The sequence below is a fragment of the Meriones unguiculatus genome, chromosome X (genome assembly GCF_030254825.1).
Source record: "Meriones unguiculatus strain TT.TT164.6M chromosome X, Bangor_MerUng_6.1, whole genome shotgun sequence".
Lineage (NCBI taxonomy): Eukaryota > Metazoa > Chordata > Mammalia > Rodentia > Muridae > Meriones > Meriones unguiculatus.
In genome coordinates this window covers 3,295,377-3,308,716 of record NC_083369.1, presented here as the reverse complement: position 1 = coordinate 3,308,716, position 13,340 = coordinate 3,295,377, and the positions used below count along the sequence as shown (strand labels likewise).

Here is a 13,340-nt window from a genome sequence, read left to right as displayed (position 1 = left end):
CCATACTTATCACCTTGCACAAAACTGAAGTCCAAGTGGATCAAAAACCCCAACATAAAACAAGACACATTAAGTCGGCTAGAAAAAAAAAAAAGTGGGGAATACCCTAGAACTCATTGGTACAGGAGAAAACTTCCTGAACAGAACACCAACAGCAGAGGCTCTAAGAACAACAATCAATAAATGGGACCTCATGAAACTGAAAAGCTTCTACAAAGCAAAGGACACAGTCATCAAAACAAAGCGACTGCCTACAGATTGGGAAAGAATCTTCACCAACCCTTTATCTGACAGAGGACTAATATCCAGTATATATAAAGAACTAAAGAAGCTGAAAAGCAGCAAACCAAGTAATCCACTTAAAAAATGGGGAACACAGCTACACAGAGAATTATCTGGAGAGGAATATCGAATGGCAGAGAAGCACTTAAAGAAATGCTCAACCTCATTTCCATTAGGGAAATGCAAATCAAAACAACCCTGGGATTTCACCTTACACCCATGAGAATGGCCAAGATTAAAAACTCAAGTGACAACACATGCTGGAGAGGTTGTGGAGAAAGGGGAACCCTTCTCCACTGCTGGTGGGAATGTAAACTTGTACAACCACTCTGGAAATCAATCTGGTGCTTTCTCAGACAACTAGGAATAGCGCTTCCCCAAGATCTAGCCATACCTCTCCTGGGCATGTATCCAAAAGAGGCTCAAGTACACAAAAAGGATATTTTCTCAACCATGTTTGTAGCAGCTTTATGTGTAATATCCAGAAGCTGGAAACAGCCCAGATGCCCCTCAACTGAAGAATGGATGCAGAAATTGTAGTACATCTATACAATGGAGTATTACTCAGCAATGGAAAATAAGGAAATCATGAAATTTGCAGGTAAATGGTGGGACCTGGAAAGGATCATCGTGAGTGAGTTGTCCCAGAAGGAAAAAGACACACGGTATATACTCACTCATATAAACATATAACATAGGACAAACCTACTAAAGAAACTAAGCACGAGAGATGACCCTAACTAAAATGGTCAATCCCCATCCTGAAAGGCAAAGAGGATGGACATCAGAAGAAGAAGAAAACAGGAAACAACCTAGGAACCTACCACAGAGGGCCTCTGAAAGCCTCTGCCCTACAGACTATCAAAGCAGATGCTGAGCCTGATGGGCAACTGTTGGGCAGAGTGAATGCAATTTTATGTAAGAACTGGGAAATAGTAAGAGCTGGAGAGGACAGGGTCTCCACAAGGAGAGCAACAGAACAAGAAAATTTGAACACAGGGAACTTCCCAGAGACTCATACTCCAACCAAGGACTATTCATGGAGATAACCTAAAACCCCTGCACAGATGTAGCTAGCCCATGGCATTTCAGTGTCCAAAGGGGTTACATAGTAATGTGAAGAAGAACTGCCTCTGATATAATCTGATTGGCCTGCTCTTTGATCACCTCCCCCTGAGGAGGGGAGCAACTTTACCAGGCCACAGTAGAGGACAATGTAGCCACTTTTGATGTGAACTGATAGACTAAGATCTGAAAGGAGAGGAGAACCTCCCCTATCAGTGGACTTGGGGAGTAGCATGCATGCAGAAAGGGGAGGGAGGGTGGAATCAGGAGGGGAGAAGGGAGGGGTTTATAGGGGGATACAAAATGAATAAATGTAATTAATAAAAAAAAAAGAAAAACCTGTCTTGAAAAAAAAGAACAAACCTAAAAACTAAAATAAAAACAAACAAACAAACAAACAAACAAAAACATCATTTCTTGTGTAGAATGTGGTTTTTTTGGGCTACTTACTCAGTTTTTTCCTGTGGTATTTTAATTAGGAGGCAGTAGCAGAATGCCTTATCAAATCTCTTTGTGAAAAATGTTTGTCTGTTAAAGATGGTTTTCTGAAAATTTTGATGATGTAATTGTGTCTAGGATTTACATACTTTAAAAACATCAATCAGTATATGGGAAATCAGGCTCACCCAGAACTTATTGTTGTTGAGATTTAAGAACATTAATATTCTCTTTTATTTTATTTTGTGTAAATTTTTTCCTAGAAAAATTTAGAATTTTTAAATAGTATGTTATGGTGGTTTGAGTAGGAATAGCTACCATAGACTCATGTGTTTGATTGCTTGGTCCATAGGGAGTGGTACTTGCTGGAGCCCTCTGGTAGAGTTGAACAGTTCTTGAGTCAGAGGTAACAATTGAAAAAAATTAATAAACCAACACACTACTCATGGGATCTGTCCAAGAAGGCTTCCAGCAGAAAATTAGTTACCCCAGTGGCACACTTTCTCCAACAATGCTACATATCCAAATCTTTGCTGAAAATAGTTCTACAAATTATATACCAAGCATTCAAATATATGATGAGTTTATGGAGGCCACTCTTATTCAAAACAGCATGTTCCAAAAGGATAAAAACTATATTAATTTTCCGTGAGCATGTAAAGAAATTACTACAGACTTCACAGCTTAGAACAAAACAAATTCATTATTGAACTGTTCTGGATATGTCTGCTACAGAATGTAGGGGATGCACTCCTGAGTTATAGCACCAACACTGCCACTACAGTAATAATGACAACAAAAGCAAGCTGTAAAGTGAAAAATATAAATTGACTAATAGATAAATAAAAAAAAGATAAAAAATAAAGATTTAAAATAAAAGGAAAGGAAGAAAAAAGCAAAGTGAGTAACGCTTAGTGTTTAAAATACTGTGGACAAGGAGGACAATTCTGGCAGATGACTGAAAATGACAATAACAAATAAAATCTCAACTTCAGCAACAATAAATGTGCTTATCTGTCAAAAATATTTTTATGGATTTGTGGGATCTATCCCAAGAATGTATTGTCAGAATTTTCTTTTCAATTTTGATTAAAAAAATATGAAAATGACTTTTACTAATGTGTACATATATTCTGATAAAGTAGTGCACCTTTTATATTTTTAATACTAAAAGTGATTTCTTTATCACCCCAAATACATTTTTACAATGTCTACATGAAATGCTAATTTCATAGTAATGTGAATAGAGGAAAAGAAAAAAAACCTTCTGTCTTTGTACATTACACAAGACATCTCCCTACACATAGCTCTAGTGAAAAACAGCAAGTAGATGCTTTACTTTTGATATTAGCAAAGTGTGTGTTTGCCTGTGTGTATGTGTGCATGTGTGCATGTGTGTGTGTATGTTTGTACGTGTGTGTGCATTTGTGTGTGAAAACACATAGATGATTCTATCTGCTTACCACTGAAATATGTATTTTTTCCTTTAGGATTCTAAACCAACCAAGTATGTATGACACAGTTCACAACATAGCTAAAATAGGTGGCCCATTCCTAAATAGTAATTTATTGTTGATATAGCTGTAGAAAAAAATTTCAAATCAAAACAAATAAATAACTCTTACTATTGTATAACAGTGAATATCAATGAATATTTAGTAGTATATAAGGGGCAGGAGACAGTTGTTCAGTATTTAGGGCATAGGTTGATCTTGCAGAATGTGGATTCAATTCCTGGCACCCACAGAGCTGTTCACAAGTGGAGTCTGTAACTCAAGTCCTAGGAGATCAAAAAATATTTCCTGGACTTTATGGACACCATACACATTTGATGTAAGGATGTATGTATAGGTAAAATACCCATTCATGTAAAGTAAAAATAAGGGGTAAAAATTTAAAAAAAATTAACAGGTAATATCCTAATTTATTACCTAACAGGTAACATCCTAAACTAATTATAGTTTTTCATTAATGAATAAGGCATGCTGCCCTCCTTCAGAGTGTTTTCAATATAGAATTAAATATAATTATGTTAATGAAATAAAAACATAGTAATATTATATAATAAAGAGAATATTGATATGAATGTTTACACATGAATGGCAGAGATACAGGAGTGTATGTGGAGTCCAAAGTTATTCTCTCAAAAACTATAAATTTCTGTAAAATAAAAAGTGAACCAAAGTATCATAGGCAATTTATGGAAATAAGCACTTTTGAAATTATTTGCACAACTGTATTTTTATGTAGCAATAAAAATAGCCTGATTTTCAATCTCTATTGACATTTCACAGTTATTCTTTGTTCTAAGTCTTTTTCTATGTTCTCTAACCTATTTTGCAACATAGGTGTCTCTTTTCCACTGGTTGTTAGGGGTGCCATTTTTAATCGTGACCATGAAAAATATTTCTAGACACTGCTCTCAGTTGAGAGTCTCCAATCTGGCTTCATTCCATCAGAGGATCAGAATGTTACTATACAAAAATAAATAAATAAACATTGAGTTTGGAAGTTTTGATCATATTTGTTTGAATTTCATCCTTTTAGCTCTCAACTGTGTGTGATGTGATTTGATTTTCAAAAGAATTTAAACTAGTTTCCTGGTCTTTCATTGTCAAAAATTACCTTGAATTATGGGTAGCAAAGTGTGCTGTTTCTTTTACTGATTTAATTACAAAACATAAGTGGAAATTACTTTTTAGCTATAAAGTTGAGGATAAGAGAACAGACAAGGGCTTCGGTTGCACTTCTCTCTGTGTGTCTGACTATTCTTTTGAGTCATTTTTCTGTTCCTGAACTGGGGCCTTTTATGGCTGCAGTAATCTATTACTGTTACCTTGGAGCTGGGTTTTCAGGTCATTACAGATGCTTGCAATATATGTATTTACAATACATATGCTACACATAATTTCTTGTGTGCCGTTCTTTATATAATATATGAATGTTGAATGTGTTTGCCTATTAGAGACGAAAAATATATTTACAATAACACAGAACAAAATATTAAGAGTAAGAATCACAAGTTATTCCCAGATATGCTTTAATCAACTTTAAGCACTGGTTTCAAATATTACACTTAATTTTAAAATAATGAATTAGTTTTATAGTAGAAAATATCTTTACTGTCTCAGAGTTCTTGCTCACCTCTGCCTCCCTATTTTCTTGTTTCTGAGTTCAGTACGCATGAGTAGATTCCCTGAAAACCTTGGTGGCCTAGAGGTCACTGATATTCAGCTCTGTCTGGGCTCCAGGAGTTGTTTGCCTGGATTCAACTGGTAAACACACAGAACAGGGGCTTCAAGTGAGACAGTTGAGAACACTGTCCCAAGAATCCCTATGTTGCCCACAGTGGGTGTGTGGGTGGGAGGGATCCAATGTTTGGCTGTTAGTGACTCTGGATCTGCGGCCCTGCAGGCACTCACTTGAAGATGCACTCACTCTCTTGCAGGTCTAACCAGAGAGCACAGGAATTCCTCTTGTTCTCTCCTCTCCAATAAGGGCCTGCTAGAGCAAATGTGGGTGTAGGAGCTCTGTCAACTCAGTGGTGCTGCAGCAGCAAAACACTGAATCTTGTATAGTGGTCCACTGGGAGTCCAGCCACAGCTGCAGAACTGGAAGGCCAGTAAAGATGCCTGCTGGGAAGCCCTGGGGAACCCCTACATCTGCTCATGGACCCAGGACCTGGAAAGCTGGTATAGCTGGCAGCTGCAGCTGAGGAACTTAGGAGGTCAGCTTCTGCTGTCTTAGTCACCGAGCAAGGAGTTCTTTACTATGAGCTGTGGGCTCTGTGGGCCACCTCCACGGACAAGGAGGAAGGCTCAACAAGGGGAAGTGCAGAGGAGTAGAAAGTTTGCCACTCTCAGTCCCCAGAGAAGTCTGTCGGTGACCTATATCTAAATTGTCTGAGCTCACGTTTTCCCCTCTTCCAGGAAGACTCAATGTCCATATTCTGGATGTTCTGCTTCAGCTGCCCCCAGCCCTCACTCACCAATTGGGAAGTTTCAGATCCTTTCCCTCTCAGATATGATGTTTGCAGGTCACAGCCATCTTGGATCCCTATCTAGTGGTTCTTGGATTGGAGTTTGTCCCCTTTTTCCCCCAGAAGCCTCGGTGTCATTGTTTTGGGTTCAGCTGTCCCTCCACTCACCAATTTCGGAGTTTCAGATTTTCTGCCCCTCAGATATGGTATGTGCTGGTTGCTGCCATGTTGGATCTCCTATCTAGTGGTTCTTAACAGGATTTTAAAGGGGAAATCATGTATATCTTTGTTGAATAAGTATTTTAAATTGTAAATGTCTCACATATTTATACATGAAACTTGATTTTAATAACAATGAAAGCATAATTCTGATATTGAATAAAAGATAAAGGCCATAAAAAGTATATTGTATAGATTTGGATAGTTAAATTTACTTATGTATTATACAAAAAATTAACTTTATGTTTGTTTTGCAAAAATTGAGATTGGTTCCATGTGATTTAACAGTTTCATAATCTTTTATGTATTCAAAGATAAGAAATTTTGTATGCCACATAAATCTCGACTAATTCCAAAAATTGTTAAACAAGACATAAAAACAACCTTGGGTGCCTTTTATTGTGTCACTGAAAATGTAATATGCAAAACAATGAGCTATTCAGTGTCAAAAAATAATAAAATAATATTATAAAGTTTGAATGACCTGGGTAACCATTTTAGCAAGTGAAATCTTTCAGGTCCATAACGCTCATATTTCATGATCTCACTCACATATTATTGAAAAAAAATCAACGATAAAATCAGACACACAAAGTAATGATTATCAAGAATTGTAATTATAAGTAATGAAATATTATTTTTCATTTTCCTTTGATTTTGTTCCCAGTATCTTCAACAGTATTAAAAAATGAAGAATTTAATAAAATAGAGACAAATATTTATAAATTACTAATATGTAATATTGATAAATATCTTTTCATATTTGGTTTATTTAAATGATGAATTTATATTTCAGATCAAAATGCAGATTCCACTCAGAAATATAAATTTATATATAAGGTTTAAATAACAAAACCTAGCTCTATCAGCAGCCTGTGATGGAGAAATGTCTCACAGAATATTCTCTGTTCCCAGGCATGGGTCGTTGGCCTTTTTGCCTCAGAAGTGCAGCCGTCCAAATTCAGAAAGTGAAATGCTTCTCCAAGGATGGCCCTTCCAAGCCTGTTCACCTCACAGCCTTTCTAAGCTACAAGGTGGTAAGTTGACAGGCCAGGATCTTAAGTGATCAAGAAAGAAGTCTTGGAGGCTGTAATCATTGTTAAAACTCCATTGTGGGCATTGTGGGATACGTAGAAACCTCAAGAGGCCTCCTAACCTTCAAGACAGTATTTGCTGAGCATATCAGTGGTGAACATAAAAGGCATTTCTATTAGAATTAGCACAAATCTAAGAAGGCATTCACCAAATACTATAAGAAATGGCAGAACTACATAGGGAAGAATTAGCTGGGGAAGGACTTCAACAGTATGAAGAAGTACTGCCAAGTTATCTATGTAATTACCTGCACTCAGATGCCTCTGCTTCCTCGGTGCCAGAAGAAGACGCACTTAATGGAGATCAGATGAACAGGGGCACTGTGGTTCAGATGAAAGTTTGCGCATGAGAGAAAATGGAGCAGCAGATTCTTGTAAACCATGTGGTTTACAGGAGTAAACAAAAGAGTGACCAGTTGGCTTACCAAGAAACTGCCTCACAAGACCCATCAAGGGCTGCACAAAGTTGCTTGTATTGTAGCCTAGCACCCTGCCCATGTGGCTTTCTCTGTGTCAAGAGCTGTGCAGAAAGGCTATCATTATTGAACAACGTTTAACAAGAAGATTTACAAGATTGGTCAAGTTACCTAATCAAAGATGGTGAACTGATCAGAAACAATGCATCTAAGACTTTGATGTGTCTGACAAGAGTATGGGTGGCTTTGTCCATGACAGTAAATTAACCAATGACTTTGTCATGCTCAAAGCCTGTGTGATGGGAACCAAGAAGCACAAGTCCTTGCTAGCTCAGACCAAATGGCGAGCTCTGGACAAAATTGACCTGAAATTCATCAACACCACCTCCAAGTTTGGCCTTGTTCATTTCCATACTATGGAGGAGAAGAAAACACTCATGGGTCTAGCCAAAAAAGACCACATTGCCAAGAAGGAAGATGCTTAATCCCAGAAGCACTTTGTACAGCTGATAGCATCTCAATAAAAACTTTTACAGTGAAAAAATAATAGAAATTATTCTACAATTTATTAATACTCAATAGTAGAAGTCAATCTTATCAGAATTGTGGTAGAAGGAACTTTGAGATAGTACTATACTTTAAATCAAATGAGAGATTACTTTCAGTGTTAATATATGTATACTATTGAGATAATAACATAAAAATGACTTTATTATACTTCTTGTCCAAGTAGATAGTAGTTACTAACACACACACACACACACACACACACACACAGAGTTTTCTCTAGCACATTTAGAAACAGCAATTTTATCACAGATAATATCAAATACTACCTTATTTCTTACCTCAAAATGTTTACATGTTTGTGCCTACTATTCCATAACTGTTAACATAATATTCTGAATGAAGACCTAGAAAGCTCTAAATATTGAGGAAATCTTCATAAATCATAGATACGTGATTTTTCCATCCCACTCTACTCATTACTCAGATCTCCAAAATTGTGGTATTTTTCTTTTTACCAGAATAAACATTAAATTCATTACTACTTCATTAATAGGTTTGTATGAAGTATTTGGGGAATCAGAATGTACCTCGAAACACATAATATGTGTCCATAATAGATTTCAAAATACATTTTAAAGAAGTTTTCACCCATTATTGACTATCATAATAGCAATTCTATGAACTAAAGTCTGCAGTGTGAAAATAAACAATGAAGATTCCAATTTAAAAGCAAGTTGCTCTTACTGTACTGCAGCCAAAAAATTGCAAGGCAAGTTTTCTACCCCTGATTATTTTGATTATAAATATATTTGCCTTATGGACCATCTTCCTATCTCATTTTCTGAAATGAACCTTACCTTATAGTTTATCATCCAGACTGTATACATATTCAGACAGACTCAGCTACCTTTACAAACATTTTTAACAGTACTGAAAATACTGAATACAAGATAACCCAGAATTTACTATTACCCAGTGTTAACAAATGTCTCTGGTGTCACTTTTGTTTCAGACTAAACAAATGTCAGAACCTCTGAAAATAACCTTTGTTCAAGCTGCTCTTACTTCCCCAATTCCCTTCCGGGATGCACCAGACGTTATGAAATGAGTATAAGCCAATCTCTGGTGCATTTTCCTATGGGTTAGTTTTTTTTTTTAATATGTATTTTTTGTGTTCATAATTTAAAGAGTAATATATGTATGTATGTATGTATATATATATTAAAATTGTTATTAATCACATAAAGTATGTCCTGGAATTCTGCTTTTCATATATGCACTTATCACTCAAGTTTAATTGTTAGTGGAAAATCTCACTTTCTTGAATAAACTTTATGAGGGTTTTTTTTATTCCTGTTTAACTGGCTCGTATACTCACCTCTTAATTAATTAGAAGATTATTTTAAATCTGGTGTGTGGGTTTTTGCTTTGTTTTAGGCCTGGACTGTGAAAATTATGAAATATTTACTTTACTTGATTCCATGTGAAAACTGTCCTCCCTACTTTACATTTAGGGCTCAGGTAAGGCACTGCTATCTCTGAAGGTTTCCATACTCAATGATTTGTTCTTTCCAGAAATAGATACTCTTTATCCATATTTGCATTTTTATATTCAGAATCTTTATTTCTAGTTCCATTTATCTGAGATCTTTGGCTTAGCTCCTTTTAGACCCCTCTCTGCCTTATGTAGGCGTGAGACATTATATCTGCTTGTCCTCTCTCTCCAAACTCCTATACTCTGAGACTACCAAATTTTCATATTACTTTTAACAGCATAGGCTGTGTCCTCACTATGACTCCAGATAATCATTAAATTTCTGCCTGAGAAAGTTCAGTTCAGAAAGATAATGGACTATTTGTTCTAGCCAACACATGATGACAGGCACCAGATTCCAATTTCTCAGTGCATTTACTAAAAAGTTCTTACAACTGTGATAAAATACCTCTTGCAACTCAAAAGCATATCTCTCAAATACTTGAGAGCTTTTCCTTTGAACCATAATCATCAAGAGGATAATACTTCTGACTTCCAGTCTCCTTGGGAAGATAGAATCCTAGCTTTGTAAACTACAAGCTAGCAGACACAGCTAGCCTAAATCACACTTACACTGACCAGACTATTATATTTTATCCCCTTCTCTTTTCAACCATGCCTCCAAACTTTTTATCTCATTTTCACTTTAAGATGTTCTGTTATGGTACACATGCCATTTGAGCTATTTATTGTCAGTAGTTACAGAATAAAATGTTTTCAACATTTATAACTAATTTCTGCCTATCTGCATTTTTCACACGGGGAAATACTGAACACATTTGCTTATATTCTTGCACAGGATACATTATTTTTTTCTCATCAGAAAATTGTTAGAGGCTTGTTTGAGCAAGTCTCAGCAATGATGACCCTAAAGTCTGTGCTGACTTCACCAGAGTCTCATCTGTTATGCTGGTTCATGAATAAGAGGGAGCAGGGGAATTCAGCACTTCCTCCAATCAGATTCCTTTCTTACCCATGTTACTGAAGCTATGATCTCAAATGTATGTGCATTCATTTTTACTGCAGTGCTGGTGTTGAACTCACGACTTGATAGAAAAGGTCTTTACCAGTCAGCTATATTCACAGACCTTGTTTTGATACCATGTAGTTCAGACTGGCTTTGAATTGACAATGTAGCCATCAATAGCCTCAAAGTTGTGAAACAAATTTTGGGAGTAGAGGCATGTGCCAATGCACCTGATGTGAGCTGCATAAAACCATTCCCCTAAAGACGTGTGTGTGTGTGTGTGTGTGTGTGTGTTTTCACATGTGTATAAGGAGAAACACACCTTGTTTACAATTAGACATTTTAAACACCATCATCTAAGTCCAGTATGCTTGTACTGTAGGTAAAAGCCTAATGTCTTAATTTTGATCACCTTAATCCTGAAACCATTATATTAGATAGATAGATAGATAGATAGATAGATAGATAGATAGATAGATAGAGATATAGGTATATAATTTATTGGAATGATTTATAGACTGCATTTCAACTAATCTAGCAATGACAAGCTGTGAATGGAAAATCCACGAACCTAGTAGTTGCTCAGTCCCATAAAACTGGGCATTTCAGCTAGTCTTCTGTATAAGTTGGAATCACAAAAATGTAGGCTCCAATGAACATTTACATTTTCCTCAAGTCCACATTTTTTTTAATTGGTAGTATTCCAATTTCTTTTTGTTTATTTTTTTTTTGAATTTTATTTTTTTCTTATCAGTTACATTTTATTAACTCTGTATCCCAGCCGTGTCCCGATCCCTCATTCCCTCCCAGTCCCTGTCAAGTGCACATTTTTAAAATAGTTTTAAATATAGGAAAGAATTTGTTCAAATAATTCATATTTAGACATGAGTGAAAAAAATTGCTGATAGAATCTGAAGAAAAATCTTGTGAAACATTTGTGGTGATATACAACAAAGGAATAACATTATAGATGCAGATTGAGTTCCATCTTTCTTTCCTTCATAGAAAATAACAATTTTTTTAATTTTTATTATAATTTATTACAATTTATTCAATTTGTATTCCAACTATGTCCTACTCCCTTATCTCCTCTGAATTCCCCCTTCCCTCTCTCTCTCTTCTCTTGCTATGACCCTCCCCTAGTCCACTGATAGGTGAGGTCTTCCACCCCTTCTATTTGACCATAGCCTATCAGATCTCATCAGGACTGGCTGTATTGTCATCTTCTGTGGCCTGTCAATACTGCACCCACAGGGAGAGGTGAACAGAGAGCCTGTCACTGAGTTCATGCCAGAGAAAACTCCTGCTCCCCTTATTAGGGAACCCACTTGGAGACTGAGTCTATGGGCTAAATATGAGCCAGGGTTTTAGGTCCTCTCCATGAATTGTCCATGGTTGGGATATAAGAATCTTCCGGGGCCCCAGGGCTCAGTATTTGGTGGGGAGGACTCTATTGGTCTTCTTTTGGAGCTCCTGTCACCTCCACACCTCTCTATCTCCCCCTTCTTTCCTAAGATTACTTTCTTTTTTTTTTTTTTTTTTTTTCAATGCAGTTTATTCAGGAACCTTGAACAATCATCTGACCCTGGGGAAAGCCAGCCCACAGCTTAAATAGCCTCTGGGTAGCCAACCCCAGCGTGCCACGTGGGCAATGCAGATAGGTCCACATACATGGAAGCAAGCCAGATCCTCAGCCTTAGCCAAATATGGAATTGTTCGTGACAGAGAGCACTCACCATCGGGAAGGTGGAAGGCAGAAACCAGCTCCATCTTTAAGCCACGGCATTACGCAGCTCTCTACAGTTCCCCCTTTTTGTTTTAGATGCATCAGGCAAGAGTAGAGGTCTGATCTCTGATATTAGAAATAAATTGGGACTTTGTACCGATGTTCATTTAGGTGTCATCCACCCAAAGAGCATCAGACCCGTCCTATACGACCTGGGGCATCAACCCGCATGCAATCAGACATGCTCTTCTCTGGGTCGAAAGCGGCTGACCCTGAGTGCAGTGCTTAGCCTCGCATCCTGAGCATAACATTTTAGCTTTTTATGGTAGCCAACCATGCTTGGGGAGACTGTCCTGCTTCAATGGCTGTAAAGGCCTGAATGGTCATGGCTGCATTACGCTGTTGTGAGACTCTAATCTTGCATATATACCACAGGCAAACCAAGGAGACCAACACCAGAAGGCCTGCTAACGCTCCCATGCCTGCCCATTCCTTCAGATGATTCACGGCTGCAGCAATCCATGATGATAATCCTGTGGCTAGTCCTGCGTCCACACTGGTAGAATTTACTGTGACAATGGGCACTCTCAGCTGCTCCATTGTAGTATCGAATTCTCCAGTCCAATTACCTAAAATATAGCTAGACAATTGTTTAGATAGATTTGCAGCACAGGAAAAATTCTCATGTTGTATGCTAGTGACACAAAGTCCAGCATACTTTCATTGACAGCCAAGTTGAGCGATTTGCCATAGGGTATCAATTTGCTCCTGCATGTGGTCAATCTTCTGATTGAACACCATCAAGCCTCCTTTTAGTTGAGCATTAATTCCTTTTTGTATATCTAAGGAATGAGCTACATTGGCTAAAAGATTATTCAGTGTCTGAGCAGTCTGCACAGTATGACTCATGGCTAATGCCGCAGTGGTAGCTCCAACAGCCGCCAATGAGATGGCAGTAACAAGAGTCATAGCGTGAGGGGCATCAACGGGCACAGGCACCCAGCGAGGCATGTGAGTAACCAGGGCATACCTAAATTCACTAGCATTCCAGCATTGGGCAAAAAAGCAAGTATCATTACCACAATTACTTAGCTCTATCTGGCTAATAAT

The 13,340-nt window shown here is 37.3% G+C and overlaps 1 pseudogene; it reads left to right on the top strand.

Moving 5' to 3' along the window:
- The first annotated feature begins 6,869 nt into the window (after positions 1-6,869).
- On the top strand, positions 6,870-7,978 carry LOC110544167 (large ribosomal subunit protein uL3-like; annotated as a pseudogene).
- The last annotated feature ends 5,362 nt before the right edge of the window (positions 7,979-13,340 follow it).